The sequence below is a fragment of the Leuresthes tenuis genome, unplaced genomic scaffold (assembly GCF_036924035.1).
Source record: "Leuresthes tenuis unplaced genomic scaffold, fLeuTen1.0.hap1 SCAF_3, whole genome shotgun sequence".
In the NCBI taxonomy this organism is placed as follows: Eukaryota; Metazoa; Chordata; class Actinopteri; order Atheriniformes; family Atherinopsidae; genus Leuresthes; species Leuresthes tenuis.
In genome coordinates, this window is record NW_027325357.1 from 508759 (window position 1) to 526499 (window position 17741).

Here is a 17741-nt window from a genome sequence, read left to right on the forward strand (position 1 = left end):
CGGTGGCGGTGATGATGGCGCCTGCTGCTGCCGGGACGGGAGGACGTAAGCCGGGGAGGGAGACGGTCGGTGCGGACCCCCTGACCAGCCTCAACGGACTGTTCAGAATCCAGACTTCCCCTGGTGATGGTTGGTGAGACTATCGGAGGTAAAGAGGACATCGATCGGTGGTGATTATTAACGTTCCACAGGAGCTCCTCGCATCCACCGTTCCTTGATGCCGTTGGAAATTGGAATTTTAAATAAAGTAATTGAGCCACTCCCCCCAGAGAAGGAGACACGAGGAGTTAGTTACAGTTCTTAGTTAGTTAGCTAGTTAGCTAGTTAGCTAGTTAGCGAGCTAGCTGCAAACTGCGGTGCTATGCTATCCGGGACTCGAGGCCGAGCGGGAAAACCAGCGAAGCTAATGCGCTGAATGTATTTCTGCTGCTCCAGCAGCAACGGCCGGTTTATGCTTAATCACACGGCGTGATTTCAGCCCGTTAAATCCTGACAGTGTTGAAACACAGTTTGAAGCCTGGCTCCACAGCTCCGGTCTAAATGGCTGAGAAATACATTTCTGACCATTTTAATGTGTTTAGAAGAAAATGGCGGTCTGTGACGTGGTTAACGCTTTAGCTCCCGAACAAACTTCCTTTTGTCACTTTGCTCCCATCAGCACTTTGGGTCCTTGTTGTGATTCCTGTGGAATATATTTATTAATTGATTATCAGCCTGTGAGGACCAGCTTTAGCCTTCAGACTTTCTACTTTCTCGTGAACAACATCTTAAATGATTGAGGATGATCTTTGGCTCCAGGTTTTGTCCCTTAACGCTGCTTTACCCACAGAGTCTTTAGAAGCAGGAACACCTCTGTGAGCCGTGACACCTGAAGGGAAAAATGAGAGCTTTGAAAGCTTTAACAGCAGAGGTAAGGGCCCAGGTGGAGCTGGATGAAAGAGCTCCACCTGAGCAAACAGTTTCCCTCTCGACCTTTATGACTCAGCCTGTGTGTTTGTGCCTGAAAATGAAAGAAACTCCGGAGTAAAGCGGCTGTAAAGAAGTATGTCTGAATGTGTTTGTGCTGGATCGCTCCCAGCTGCATTCATCCAGGTTTCACCTGTGATTGTGCTGCTCCTGGCAGGCAGCAACACGCCTGCCGGACCCGAGTGTGTCAACACACACATTACTCACAGCCCTATTTCTGTTCACCTACTGTAAAGCCGCTGTTCTGGTTATACTCCCCTGAGGTTTATAATAAAAATCAGTGTAATTTAGTCTTTTATTGAAGCTCATCTGTTTGAGGCTGTTTCACTTTACAAAGGAAGGCAGAAACAGGCTTATCTACCTGTTTATGGTTGTTTCACGTCCAGTTTTACATACATTTACTCTCTTTTTATGGTGTCAGAGCTTATTCTAACCAGTGAAGATTTCTTCTGGTCTGCGGATTTGAATTGTTCTGAATTCTGAGACTTTTTTTATTTGCTTCTCTTTGGATCGAGCCTTAAAACGATGTGATTCTGACTGGTTTTAAACGACTTTGGTTTCCAGCCCTGCACCCCACCGTTTTGCTCTGAAGTCACTTGATATTTCTGTGATCCTGATGGATTCGTGTGTGCGGCTGTGCATGTGCAGGGTTCACATGGACATTAGTTTTTATGTGTCGCCAAAGAGCAAAAAACTGCAAACTTCTCTCAGGCTACTTTAAAACAAACAATTAGATCTCAAACTTATTTACTGAGATAATAAATCAAGAACGTCGCCTCCTGCTGGTCATTAGAGGAAATGCAGGTTTAAAGAGCCTCAACGAGAAGGAAAACGAGAACAAAAAGATTGTAAATCATTAAAGAATATAAAACAAAAAGTTCTGCGGGGTTTCAGGTGGTTTATCTGACATGAAACCCGTTGTTTCACACTCTGTCCATGAAGAAGAAGCTCCATCAGTCCGCTGTCTCACACAGTCTCTAACAACAGCCCAAGTTTAGGATGTTTTTCTCTCTCAGAGAACCTGCTTTGCTAACTTAAAGCCCCAGTTTCACCCCTCCTCCCCTCCTGTCAAACACAGCAGACAAAGAGCCACAGGTGAGCTCCGGGTGTCCCGTGGGACAATGGAGGGAACGCGACACCCGCAGTGATGTCAGAGCGGCTTCGTGCTCTGCAGCAGGTTAGCTTCAGCGATCCTTCAGCTCGCCTCCTGCTGATCTGCGGTCTGGACCCGCTGTGACCCGAACAAAAGAACCAGGGACACATCCCGACCTGAGCTGGAGCTGAGATCTGTGAAACTGATTTCACCTGGTAAAGCAAACCCAGGAAACCTTTTCCCTCTGCCTTCAGCAGGGTCTCCTCCAGAGCTCTGAGGGCTCCAACAAACCCACAGCTGGACTGCAGAACATCTGCTGTAGGGATCCTTCAGAGCTTCTGACAATCACAACAACACTCATTCATCATTTCTGTCTCACAGATGGTAAAATCCATCTTTCTGGTTCTTCAGAGTTTCCATGAGAGACATTAAACGAGGCAGTAAATTCACTTCAGTTTTATCCATAAAGCACCAAATCAAAACGTAATCTCAAGGCTTTTCAAAGATAACTGAAGCCAGTTACAGTCCAACTCACTGTAAAACCATCACAATCCAACTCATTCACTTCCAATTTGACTCAGTTCACACATGCAAAGCCAGTCCAAATGATGCTGCTTTGCTAAGGAAAGGAACAGGTTGCTGTCCTGTTTCAGAAGGGAAAGACGGCAGAAACCTGTTTTATATGTGAGGCAGAGGATGGATCCTGCTCAGAAAGACTCCAGAGTTCCTCACTGTGGGGCGAGAAGCTGAGGAAACGCCATCTGAGTAACAGTTTAACCTTCAGGTTCTCCCTGGAGAGAAGAAGCAGACGGTTCTGATCGGGTTCAAAGGGCAGCTGATCGGGTTCAAAGGGCAGCTGATCGGGTTCAAAGGGCAGCTGATCGGGTTCAAAGGGCAGCTGAGTAACATTTCAGGTGTTTCTCCTTCTTTAGTTTTCTCGTTCTTTAACTTTTCTTCTTGGTGTTTTCACCTCAGGAGGCATAAATCTGAGGTTTTGATCCGTTTGTAGGAAAAGGTCAAAGTTCTGACCCCTGCGGCCTGCCGTAGTTTCTCTAAAGGTCGCTGACTTCTTCTCTTTGTCTCCTTCAGCAGAACTCGGGCTCTGAAACCTGCCACTTTGTTTCCATTCGTTTCTCCCTCATTTGCATGTGGATAAAAGTCTTCCTCTTTCCTTCTCGCTCTCATTTGAATGTTGAAGAGGAAACAGGTGAATCGGGCCAACAGAATCTGTGGCCTCTTTACTGCAGGAAGGAAACCGCTGAACAAGCCTTTTTATGGCGTTTCCATTTATATCGGCTCCCCATCCAGGAGGAGCTGAAACGTTTTACCAGCTCAGCAGCACTCTCAGCACATATGTGATTTTTGTTGTTTCATTTCCTTTCCTTTTTAAGTTTTATTGCTCACAGGGACTTTGTGACATGCCAGAGCTGCTCCTGCAGCCAGGTCTCTGCCTGATATTCCTGCTGTCCTCATCAGGGCTCCAGGCTCGTCCATTTTATCCACCAGAGATCTCACATTTCCCCTGATGATTAAAGGAAGAAATGCTTTAAACTTCCTCCTTTTCCTCCATTTGGTTCCTGCTCTGCATCCCAGACGTCTCCTCTTCAGCTCATTTTGATTTAGGGTCTCATTCCAGGTATTAGTTGGGCTTTGGGAAGCTCAGGTAGCTGCTCCAACAGGTGAACAGCTTTCCGGTTGCCATGGTTACGCACCATTACAGATGTAAAATCTGACTCCCAGCAGAAGAAAAAAGCTCTGAGGACACTGAAACCTTTTCTTTGGACTCGATTCTGTTCATTTAAGCTTCAAATAAATCAATAAATTACAATTAAAATGTTTTATTTGCATTTTAGAACAACCTTTTTTGGAGATGAGGTTTGTACAAAGTAAAAGAACCGGAAAGCGGGTCCTGAACGTGGGGCTCGTGTTTCTTTCAGCTCTGGAGCCGGAGGAACCGTCAGAAAACAGATCACAGGAGGTCAGAGGAAGCAGAAGGCCTTAAATCTGTCGGCACCCTCAGAAAGGTCAGAGGTCGGCTGATGAGGGGACACAGGAAATGAGGTCCGAGGCGTGCGTTTGAGTGACTGTAACGACTGTGGTCAGCCGCTCCGTGTTGGAAGCAGTGCTCGCCATGAGGCGTGTGATAATGTTGGAGTTCATGAGTCGGCTCCAGATGCTGTCTCAGTGTTGGCTGCCGTCCTTCTGCTGCCTTCTTCCTCTGTTTCCCTCTCTGTGCCTCTTCCTCGCCGCCTCCCTCTCAGCCATAGGCCGTCTTTTGTCTTCATGCAAAAACGCACATTCCTCACGGCCTCCACACTCACACACATTCCTCTGCCCAGCAACAATGAGCTCTTTGTGCTGTGCGCCGCCGTGTTTTCATTTCATTTTTTATTGCTTTTGAACTCCTCACATAGAGAATTTAATCATCTCGCCGCCGGTTCCTGAGGTTGGTTTTAAAAGGACTTTTTTTGTTTGGCGGCTGGTCGTCAGGGAGGCCGGCAGCTGTGGTGTGCGCTCCCATAACCCCCCCCACACGCTTTCAAAGTACCTGACTTCACTTTGTTTCTGCTCCTGACTCATCGTCAGAGCCAAAAGGTTTCAGGGAAGATTTAAGAAGCCGGAGAAAGTGACACAAAAAGACGAATCACAGCAGAGCCTCTGATGTTCTCCTTTAGAAAGCAGCTCCTCGCTCATCATTTCTAATCAATTACACGATTTGAGCCCTGGTAGGAATGAGCGAACAGGTTCTCGGGTCAGAGCCTCTGTTTGAGGTCACTATCATTATTTCTTGTTTGGAAACGACGGAGCTCATTCACGAGAAGACAAAGACACACAAAACTACAAAGAGCAAAGCTGAACGATCACAAAGATGCAAAACAAGCTCAGAGAGGCACAAAGTGACTGAGTGACCAGAAAGAAGAGTTCAGCTGCTAAAGGAGCAGCATTCCTCCATCCCAGAGAGAGGAAAACAGCAAAGAGTTCAGACAGAAAAGGAGTGCAGCGTGGCCCAAAGTGGCTGCAGAGAGAAAAAAAACCTCAAAACAGACGAGAAAACAGAAAGATGGTTGGAAAAAGAAACTCTTCTCCATCCCAGAGAGATGAAAAGCTGCGTAAAACATCCACAGAAACCCTCAGAAGAGACAAAGCTGCAGGAGGCAAAGGAAGAGAAAAATACTCATTGAAAACAATCCCAAAGTTACTGATAAAGAGGAAGAAAACCGGCACGAGACGAACGAACTGCAGATAAACGGTTCAGAGGAAGGATGACTCCAGATGAGTCGAACAAGCTGCTTCCATCACGGCTTCTTGAAACTGCTCTCCATATTTCTCTGATACAGCAGCAGAGAACAACGATCTGCAGGCACACAAAGCGCCTCAGATCCGGTGCTCAGGCAGGTGAGCCGGCTTCTGCAGAACTGCAAGGAGCCGCTGCCGCCGCCACGCTGCCATCCGCCACGCTGCCACCGCCACCTGCCGCCGCCACGCTGCCGCTGCCGCCGCCACGCTGACGCTAAGCTGCTCAGGATTCAACAAATGCGTCAGAAAACCCTCTGAAGGCACAAGTTTAGTTCCACACAGAAGGCACAAAGTTGCTTCCGGCCCAGAGGAGGCGGTCCAGAGGAGGCGGTCCAGAGGAGGCGGTCCAGAGGAGGCGGTCCAGAGGAGGCGGTCCAGAGGAGGCGGTCCAGAGGAGGCGGTCCAGAGGAGGCGGTCCAGAGGAGGCGGTCCAGAGGAGGCGGCCCAGAGGAGGCGGTCCAGAGGAGGCGGTCCAGAGGAGGCGGTCCAGAGGAGGCGGTCCAGAGGAGGCGGTCCAGAGGAGGCGGCCCAGAGGAGGCGGTCCAGAGGAGGCGGTCCAGAGGAGGCGGCCCAGAGGAGGCGGTCCTGGATCGTGTCCACACTGGCTTCCTCTCTGCCTGATGCAGCTTTAACCTGCTTCTGTGGATGGTTCCTGGAAGTGTTCCTGGGCCCAGGCAGGGATTTCCAGGACAGAACCAGGTCTGCTGCCCGGCCTGAAGGTCACAGACATCCAGGCCTGATGTTCAGCTGTGTTCTGTTCACAGATGTGTTCTTTAGGTCTGAGAGACTCTGCCTCCCTGAGGTGCTCTTTTTTAATGTTATTTTTTAATGTTCCTCCAGATGTTTCTTTTCAGCTCCCCACATGTTCCTCCAGATGTTTCTTTTCAGCTCCACACATGTTCCTCCAGATGTTTCTTCTCAGCTCCCCACATGTTCCTCCAGATGTTTCTTTTCAGCTCCACACATGTTCCCCCAGATGTTTCTTTTCAGCTCCCCACATGTTCCCCCAGATGTTTCTTTTCAGCTCCACACATGTTCCTCCAGATGTTTCTTTTCAGCTCCCCACATGTTCCCCCAGATGTTTCTTTTCAGCTCCCCACATGTTCCTCCAGATGTTTCTTTTCAGCTCCCCACATGTTCCTCCAGATGTTTCTTTTCAGCTCCACACATGTTCCCCCAGATGTTTCTTTTCAGCTCCCCACATGTTCCCCCAGATGTTTCTTTTCAGCTCCACACATGTTCCTCCAGATGTTTCTTTTCAGCTCCCCACATGTTCCCCCAGATGTTTCTTTTCAGCTCCCCACATGTTCCTCCAGATGTTTCTTTTCAGCTCCCCACATGTTCCTCCAGATGTTTCTTTTCAGCTCCCCACATGTTCCTCCAGATGTTTCTTTTCAGCTCCACACATGTTCCTCCAGATGTTTCTTATCAGCTCCACACATGTTCCTCCAGATGTTTCTTTTCAGCTCCCCACATGTTCCCCCAGATGTTTCTTTTCAGCTCCCCACATGTTCCTCCAGATGTTTCTTTTCAGCTCCCCACATGTTCCTCCAGATGTTTCTTTTCAGCTCCACACATGTTCCTCCAGATGTTTCTTTTCAGCTCCCCACATGTTCCTCCAGATGTTTATTCTCATCTTCACACATGTTCCTCCAGATGTTTATTCTCATCTTCACACATGTTCCTCCAGATGTTTCTTGTCAGCTCCACACATGTTCCTCCAGATGTTTATTCTCATCTTCACACATGTTCCTCCAGATGTTTATTCTCATCTTCACACATGTTCCTCCAGATGTTTCTTGTCAGCTCCCCACATGTTCCTCCAGATGTTTCTTCTCAGCTCCACACATGTTCCTCCAGATGTTTCTTCTCAGCTCCACACATGTTCCTCCAGATGTTTCTTTTCAGCTCCCCACATGTTCCTCCAGATGTTTATTCTCATCTTCACACATGTTCCTCCAGATGTTTCTTGTCAGCTCCCCACATGTTCCTCCAGATGTTTATTCTCATCTTCACACATGTTCCTCCAGATGTTTATTCTCATCTTCACACATGTTCCTCCAGATGTTTCTTTTCAGCTCCACACATGTTCCCCCAGATGTTTCTTTCCAGCTCCACACATGTTCCTCCAGATGTTTCTTTCCAGCTCCCAACTCTTATCATAAATTCTATGATAAAATGTTAAATGTTTTCTTCCTTCTGTTGTGAAAAAGGTTTATAAAATATGAAAATGACATTTGAAACAGCATCACAACATTTTTACAGTTATGATCGTATTATCCTGCATTTTATTTATCGTTACATTCTTATTATTCTTATTATTTGTCTCACTTTGTGGTTTTATTCATGATGGAGTTTCTTTTTCCTACATTTCAGTTTTTATAGATCCTGTGAACCTTTAGAGCAAGAAGTGAGTCAGAAAGTTGCAGCGGTTTAAAACTGAATTATTTGTCTTTAAAGTCACATCAGAGTTCATCCTCTTAAGATCCGGTTTTTATTTGAGGATTTTTAGGCAGTTCTGTGGTGGCTCTGCTTTACTTTCAGGTTTTAAACGGTTTCTCGCTCCTTTAGAAGCAGCAGTGTGTGAGTCAGAGAAAGTGACGGCAGGTTGTTGCCATGCTCTGTCCAACGTTCAGCTTCATAAAGATGGAAAGAATGACGCACGTCTGCAGTAACAGCTTTAAAGTCTGCAGACACACAGCGCTGTTAGCTCCTGTTACACCTGAGCGACTCGCCACCTGCTCGCCGCACACACACTTCCTGTTGAGTAAGTTTCCAAAGCCAGGCATGAAAATATGTTCTGACCTTTTCTTTGTACCGATGCTGGAGCCGATCCACACAGTTTGTGATCAAGGAACCAGACTTTCCTCCAGCTCCAGCGAACACTAACTGATGCTGATGGACACAGACTCTGCTTTTCTGGTGAAGGTATGTGCTCGGGGCCGGTTTGAGTCCCAGAGAACATGCAGGAGGAGCTCAGCTCCTGACCTCATTATGTGTTCCTTTAAAGCAGCTGTGTGCCCCTCCTCTGCTGCAACACCTTTCTGACCTGTTGAGATACAGACTTTGGTTTAAAGGTGACGTTTTCTGCCCTTTCTGACAGCTTTACACACTCTTCTGAGGTCTTATTGAGATGTATCAGACAGCCTTTTGTCAAAGTGGTTTAAACACAGGCTGGTTTTTCTCTCAGCCCTGTTAGAAATGAGACTTAATGAGTGATCGGAGAGTGAGGAGAGGACCGGTGTTGTGTTGGAAACACACCTTAAACACAGCTGCAGGTTGTCTGAGTTACAGAACGGAACCGTTCAGCTAGAAAGCTTCAGCTAACAAAGTAATGTGGGAACAATAATGTTCATCTTTCAGAAAGGAACAGCAGTAACTCCTTAGAAGTTGGTGTACGTCATCTTCATTAGCTAAGCTGTTAGCGTTAGCTTCAGCTAACAAAGTAATGTGGGAACAATAATGTTCATCTTTCAGAAAGGAACAGCAGTAACTCCTTAGAAGTTGGTGTACGTCATCTTCATTAGCTAAGCTGTTAGCGTTAGCTTCAGCTAACAAAGTAATGTGGGAACAATTTGTTCAACTCTTGAACAAGATCCTGAGATACCTTCTCCCTGATAAAGCTTATAGTTAGGGATGGCTCAGGTGACCCTGAAACATCCCATAGTTCTGCTGCTATAGGCCCAGCCTGCTGGGGGAGCTCCCATGATGCACCTCTCCTCCCTCCATGTTCTGCTGCTATAGGCCCAGCCTGCTGGGGGAGCTCCCATGATGCACCTCTCCTCCCTCCATGTACAGATGACATCATTGCTGTCATTAACTTGTGTTTCTCTCTCTCAGCAGGTGTCTCTGGCCTGGTGTTACGCTGCTTGTTGTCCCCTCTTTCCTGTCCTCTCAGCCCCAGCTGGTCCAGGCAGATGGACCCTTCCTGGTTCTGGTTCTGATGGAGGTTTCTTCCTGTTAAAGGGAGTTTTTTCTCTCCACAGTCGCCTCCTGCAGCTCAGGACGGGTTTCAGTTAATCTGTTGGTTTCCTGAGCTGTTTTTAATTGGTTCTGTATGAATTGGACTCATTTGGAATTTAATTAATTGGATTTAATTGGATTAAATGTGTTGGACTGTGGTGTGGTGGTCAGCACCGTCGCCTCACAGGTTCCAGGTTCGATTCCCGGCTGGTTCTGTCTGCATGTTCTCCCCGTCTGTGCGTGGGTTATGATCCCTTTTCTCCTGCCCTGCTGTCTTTTCATGTTTCCTTAAAGCGAGTCACCTGCTCGCACTGAACTTTGGACCCACCTGGTCCTGTTTTTCCAAAGAGCCGAACAAACAAGACCGAATGTTGCAAATGTGGAACTTTCAGTCGATGCAGAACAAACAAAAAAAGCTTTTTTAGCGTTAAACTGAGGAGGAACCTAAAAAGAGGATATAATAACTCTTATATTTATACTCTTAAATATCTAGTTTTTAACGCCTCGCCGTGTGGTTTGAAATGTGTAAAACAGCAGTGAACGAGCCAAAGCCATTTAAAGACCTCAGGATGGAGGGAAACGATCCACCTTTATGGCCTCAGCAGGACTGAATCAGCTGATCTGCTTTTACAGACCAGGAAATGCTCTGTTACAGCCATCAGGGCTGCATGAAGCAGCAAAATGTTTCAGAAAGCTGCGTTTTCAGCCAAAAAAACATTACTGAACAGAAGCTTGGAAAACACACAGATTAATTTCACTAAACTCCAACAAGCTCTTTGTTTCATAGACAGATGAAGCTGTAAAAAAGCTAGCAAACGTAGCTGCGTTTCTTTGGTGTTTCCCACGGCTAAATGTGTGCTTTTTGAAAAGCTTCTTGGTGGAAGTGGCTCAGAGGGCAGCAGACGTCCTGTTTGGTGTCGGCGGGCTGCAGCTCGGTCTGGGCGTGTTCGCTGTGCCTGGCAGGTCACAGCAGCGTGTAACAGGAGCCTCCTGAGCGGCTGAGCATTACTGCTCACGTGCACACGTGCACGCACCTCCCAGTGAAACTCAGCCAGCACGGCCAGAGCAAATAAAGACTGAAAACAGCAGTTTGGGATATTTTAGTTGAGCTCTTTGTCGTCTGTGATCTGAAGCAGTGGAGCGTGACTGCAGTCATTTCTCCAGCCAAACTTAAGCAGGAACTCTGATCATAGCTGCTTCACGTAAGCTTTTAAACTGACATATTTTGGCCTTTTTAACTTGGGTCAAAGTTGGTTTAAGCAGCTCTGTGTCTGCTTTAAGGCACGAGCTCAACTCCACCATCTGAGGTAAAAAGGAAGAAATAAATCAGTCAATAAACCATGAGGAGTTATTTCATTAGCTAAGCTGTTAGCGTTAGCTGCTAGCATTAGCTGCTGCTAAAGGATGAAATAAATCAGTAAATAAACCATGAGGAGTTATTTCATTAGCTAAGCTGTTAGCGTTAGCTGCTGCTAAAGGAAGAAATAAATCAGTAAATAAACCATGAGGAGTTATTTCATTAGCTAAGCTGTTAGCGTTAGCTGCTGCTAAAGGAAGAAATAAATCAGTAAATAAACCATGAGGAGTTATTTCTGCATTAGCTAAGCTGTTAGCGTTAGCTGCTGCTAAAGGAAGAAATAAATCAGTAAATAAACCATGAGGAGTTATTTCATTAGCTAAGCTGTTAGCGTTAGCTGCTGCTAAAGGAAGAAATAAATCAGTAAATAAACCATGAGGAGTTATTTCATTAGCTAAGCTGTTAGCATTAGCTGCTGCTAAAGGAAGAAATAAATCAGTAAATAAACCATGAGTTATTTCTCAGATGCTTCCATTTCCCTGCTCTGAAGTTCAGGCTCTGAGAGCTGGAACTGATCCTCTTTGTGGCTCAGTTCCTTCAGTCCAGCGTTGAACTGGACCAAGTTGTTAAAACAGTGGGATGAAAAGTGTCTGCTGCACATTCACAGTCTTTAGCTAACTCTGCTGGAACATTAGCCTCAGATATAGTTTATCCACTGGGCTCTTATATCCTCTGAGGCTGCTGCTGGATGGAAGATGCATGCTCCTCAGTACAGCTGACAGCAGAACATTTCCACCAGAAGCTGGCTTCATCCGTCCAGCAGGGTGGATGTGAGTGGGCGGGGCTTAGCAGAGGAGGCGGGGCCAACTTTAAAATCTGCTCCCAGGAACAGGAAGAAGGAGTTTTACCTTTAAAGGTGATTTCGTATTGAACAGGTAGCCAGTGATGTGTTTATGGAAGCTGCTCATTGTTTTATATTTTATTTTTAAGTCTATTTTTAGATCAGGCTTCTTGGTCAGATTTTTAAATAAATGTGACGTAAACATCTGAACCTCTGCAGCAGCTTAATTCCACTCTTTCCTGTGTGCTTCCACTCTGTTTGTTTCTGCTCTCACAGAGGACAGCCTCCTCCCTGTCAACGCTGCCTTCCACCTCTCACCCTTCACCTTTGACCCCCAGCATGACTTAATAACAGGAAGTGATTGACTCCCTGCTGCGGTGGGAAGAGAACTGAGGTGAAAGATGGTTTGAGGGCTTAATGAAGGACGGAGCTCTGAGTGTTTTACTTTCATCCTCATTCACAGCAGAACTTATTTTTACATGAATCATTTATTCGTTGTTTTCATATATTCTCAGTTCTGAACCAGTAAACATCACAGAGACTTTAAACTTTAAGTATTGTGAAGAATTAAATTCTGAAATCATCTGCACACAGATGTAGAACATTGCTTTCTGGCTGCAGCGCCCCCTGGTGTGTGGATGCCAGAACTTACAGTAACACAGACTGAATGATGTAAAAACAGCCGTCAGGATTATTAAAATAAGATGTTTCAGTATCAGAGGCTCACAAAGAATGTGGGCCTCATCAGGCCTTAAAAGGGCCAAATCCAACCAGAGTAACAACAACAGGACATAGTACCTTAAAACTAAGTGAACCCCTGATCCAGCAGCTGGACTCTGACTGGACCATTGCAGCACCTTGATTCTTTTCTTTTTCCCACATTCTGCTGTAGATCTGCTGCTGTGTTTGGGGTCTTTGTCCTGTTGATGAGCCAGTTTCAGCCCAGCTTTAGCTGTGGGACAGAAGCCAGAGACTCATGATTCGTTCACAGCCGTAAAAACATACAACTGCATCAACACAGCAGACAACAAGACAGAAACTGAGTGAGTTAAAAGGCCTCATGTGCTGCCTCTGAGCACAGCTTTATCTCTTTTAATCCCTCCCAGATGTTGTCACACAGCTGCTGCTCTGGTTTCTTGGCTTCTTGTGGGCGTGTGACCTGTTGTTGTTGGATGGAAGTCATCTTTAGTCAGTGAGATGTTATCTGTGAGACTCACTGATCAGATAAAGTATCTGCTGGTCGTAGCGCCCTTCTTCCAGTATTGATAAAACTTTATATAACAACAAGTTATATAACAATTTGCTCCATATAAGGAAGAGAATTCAGAGGTGGTAAATTAAAATTACATTTATTTATACATTTATACATTTTAGCACCATGAACTTGGTTTGGAATTTCAAATATAACTTAAGAACTTCTTGTAAATTGTGAACTTTTACAATCCTGATCATGAAATATAATGAAGATGACCTACACCAACTTCTAAGGAGTTACTGCTGCTCCTTTCTGAAAGATGAACATTATTGTTCCCACATTACTTTGTTAGCTGAAGCTAACGCTAACAGCTTAGCTAATGAAGATGACGTACACCAACTTCTAAGGAGTTACTGCTGTTCCTTTCTGAAAGATGAACATTATTGTTCCCACATTACTTTGTTAGCTGAAGCTAACGCTAACAGCTTAGCTAATGAAGATGACGTACACCAACTTCTAAGGAGTTACTGCTGTTCCTTTCTGAAAGATGAACATTATTGTTCCCACATTACTTTGTTAGCTGAAGCTAACTCTAACAGCTTAGCTAATGAAGATGACGTACACCAACTTCTAAGGAGTTACTGCTGTTCCTTTCTGAAAGATGAACATTGTTGTTCCCACATTACTTTGTTAGCTGAAGCTAACGCTAACAGCTTAGCTAATGAAGATGACGTACACCAACTTCTAAGGAGTTACTGCTGTTCCTTTCTGAAAGATGAACATTATTGTTCCCACATTACTTTGTTAGCTGAAGCTAACGCTAACAGCTTAGCTAATGAAGATGACGTACACCAACTTCTAAGGAGTTACTGCTGTTCCTTTCTGAAAGATGAACATTATAAGTGAGGTTAAACAACACTGAATCCTGCTATTACAGAAGAAGCTGGTTAAAAATGGGTCATAGCAAGAAGTTAAAGCTGTAAAAACCTGAAGAGAACACAGGAAGTGAGGTCCAGAGTTTATAGAGCTGGACTTTCACCTGTAACCTCCTTCAGGCTCGCTGTCTTATGTGCTCTAACAGCTTATCGGTGTATATCTGTGATGTATTTCCATGTAAATCTGAGGAGGTCCGAAAGCTAGTCCCAGCAAAAAGCCCAAAGTGGAAACTTCCATGAAAAACTTCCATTCAAATTCAAGCTTTGGCCTGAAACATGTGTTTTTTCTTTGATAAATGGAACATTTCTGACTAGAAAACAGTCTGTAACAAATTTAGTTGACAGTATTAAAGGAAACGTGACACCAGAATCTGCTGGAGGGAAGAGACTCTGAGGTGTGTTTGACAGGCTCGAAGAAGAATTAGACATTTGGGGGTTTTCTGCTTGGGTTGAGCTAAATCATCTCCATGTGTGTGTGAAGGTACAGTAAATCCAGCTCCGTGGCCCCGGGCTCATTTTACCGAGGCTTGGGATGAACTTTAAGCTGACTAAAGGCGGTTCAAGAGTCCCACCCTCAGGGGGGGCATCAAGGAATACAGTCTGCATACTTTATGTATGGAGTCAAAGTAACGTGATTCCCTTTCTTTGCCTCCTCCTGTATGTGCGAACATGTGAGATGAAAGCCTGTGTTTTCAGCCCGGAGAGCGTCTCCTGTGAGCTGCAGAGGCACGAATGTGATGTGACCTCATCATCTGAGGTCTGAGTTTCTGTGTGAAGAAAAGGTTCCTCATCATCTGAGGTCTGAGTTTCAATCTGTGAAGAAAAGGTTCCTCATCATCTGAGGTCTGAGTTTCTGTGTGAAGAAAAGGTTCCTCATCATCTGAGGTCTGAGTTTCTGTGTGAAGAAAAGGTTCCTCATCATCTGAGGTCTGAGTGAAGAAAAGGTTCCTCATCATCTGAGGTCTGAGTTTACTTTAATACTTTTACTTTAATACTTTTACTTTAATACTTTTACTTTGATACTTTTACTTTGATACTTTTACTTTAATACTTTTACTTTAATACTTTTACTTTGATACTTTTACTTTGATACTTTTACTTTGATACTTTTACTTTGATACTTTTACTTTAATACTTTTACTTTAATACTTTTACTTTGATACTTTTACTTTAATACTTTTACTTTAATACTTTTACTTTAATTATTTTACTTTAATTCTTTTACTTTAATACTTTTACTTTAATTATTTTACTTTAATTCTTTTCCTTTAATTCTTTTCCTTTAATACTTTTACTTTAATTCTTTTACTTTAATACTTTTACTTTAATTATTTTACTGTAATTCTTTTACTTTGATACTTTTACTTTGATACTTTTACTTTAATTATTTTACTTTAATTCTTTTACTTTAATTCTTTTACTTTAATACTTTTACTTTAATACTTTTACTTTGATACTTTTACTTTGATACTTTTACTTTAATACTTTTACTTTAATACTTTTACTTTAATACTTTTACTTTGATACTTTTACTTTGATACTTTTACTTTAATACTTTTACTTTAATTATTTTACTTTAATTCTTTTACTTTAATACTTTTACTTTAATTATTTTACTTTAATTCTTTTCCTTTAATTCTTTTACTTTAATACTTTTACTTTAATTATTTTACTTTAATACTTTTACTTTAATTCTTTTACTTTAATTCTTTTACTTTGATACTTTTACTTTGATACTTTTACTTTAATTATTTTACTTTAATTCTTTTACTTTGATACTTTTACTTTGATACTTTTACTTTAATTATTTTACTTTAATTCTTTTACTTTAATACTTTTACTTTAATACTTTTACTTTAATACTTTTACTTTGATACTTTTACTTTAATACTTTTACTTTAATACTTTTACTTTGATACCTTTACTTTGATACTTTTACTTTAATACTTTTACTTTGATACTTTTACTTTAATACTTTTACTTTAATACTTTTACTTTGATACCTTTACTTTGATACTTTTACTTTAATACTTTTACTTTGATACTTTTACTTTGATACTTTTACTTTAATACTTTTACTTTGATACTTTTACTTTGATACTTTTACTTTAATTATTTTACTTTAATACTTTTACTTTAATTCTTTTACTTTAATTCTTTTACTTTGATACTTTTACTTTGATACTTTTACTTTAATTATTTTACTTTAATTCTTTTACTTTGATACTTTTACTTTGATACTTTTACTTTAATTATTTTACTTTAATTCTTTTACTTTAATACTTTTACTTTAATACTTTTACTTTAATACTTTTACTTTGATACTTTTACTTTGATACTTTTACTTTAATACTTTTACTTTAATACTTTTACTTTAATACTTTTACTTTGATACTTTTACTTTGATACTTTTACTTTAATACTTTTACTTTAATTATTTTACTTTAATACTTTTACCTTAATACTTTTACTTTAATACTTTTACTTTGATACTTTTACTTTGATACTTTTACTTTAATACTTTTACTTTAATTCTTTTACTTTAATTCTTTTACTTTAATACTTTTACTTTAATTATTTTACTTTAATTCTTTTCCTTTAATTCTTTTACTTTAATACTTTTACTTTAATTCTTTTACTTTAATACTTTTACTTTAATTATTTTACTTTAATACTTTTACTTTAATTCTTTTACTTTAATTCTTTTACTTTGATACTTTTACTTTGATACTTTTACTTTAATTATTTTACTTTAATTCTTTTACTTTGATACTTTTACTTTGATACTTTTACTTTAATTATTTTACTTTAATACTTTTACTTTAATTCTTTTACTTTAATTCTTTTACTTTGATACTTTTACTTTGATACTTTTACTTTAATTATTTTACTTTAATTCTTTTACTTTGATACTTTTACTTTGATACTTTTACTTTAATTATTTTACTTTAATTCTTTTACTTTAATACTTTTACTTTAATACTTTTACTTTAATACTTTTACTTTGATACTTTTACTTTGATACTTTTACTTTAATACTTTTACTTTAATACTTTTACTTTAATACTTTTACTTTGATACTTTTACTTTGATACTTTTACTTTAATACTTTTACTTTAATTATTTTACTTTAATACTTTTACCTTAATACTTTTACTTTAATACTTTTACTTTGATACTTTTACTTTGATACTTTTACTTTAATACTTTTACTTTAATTCTTTTACTTTAATTCTTTTACTTTAATACTTTTACTTTAATTATTTTACTTTAATTCTTTTCCTTTAATTCTTTTACTTTAATACTTTTACTTTAATTCTTTTACTTTAATACTTTTACTTTAATTCTTTTACTTTAATACTTTTACTTTAATTCTTTTACTTTGATACTTTTACTTTAATACTTTTACTTTAATACTTTTACTTTGATACTTTCTGGCATCTTTTCCCGCAGCTCTGATGTTTGCATCATGAAATGAAAGCAGCTCCCAGACAACTGAATGAACTCCTGACACCTTTTACAGAGACTCCAGGTCACTATTTGTAAAAGCACAGCTGGATCTTTCTGAGATTATTTCCCATCATGCACCTGGTGTCAGTCCTTAAAAACGCTGAAGTCAGCGATAAGCAGCTTTTAGCCACGGCTGCATTTTTAAGTTCAGATGAAACATCGTAGAGATGCAGCTAGCTGCTCCTCCTCCTGTTCGGTCCAACTGAACCGTACGTTTTTCTGCCTCATCGCCATGGTTACTGTCAGCCACAGCTTCCCCTGCTTCCTGTTTGGAAGTGATAACAGCAGAAAGTGTCACTGAACGACACAGTTTACATGAAACAAGACCGAAGAATTACGATGATTGATGGTTACATGGTTGATTCTCATGTGAAAAATACCGCCTTAAAACATGAGATTCTGCCACCAGAAAACTGTCCACAACTTTGAAATCTCTTGAAAAGTCGTGTCGTGAATGAGCAGCTTAAGTATTAAATCAGACAGTAGATGACCTTTGACCTCTCTGAGTGGTGGTGTAAAGATGTTTAACTTGTGGAGCTGTGCTAGCTGTATTAGCATCCAGGGACGCTGCCAGGTGAGTGTTCACATCTGGAATTAACCGAGACTTTTGGCCAAACTTCCTTTCTTCTCATGAAATGCCAAAG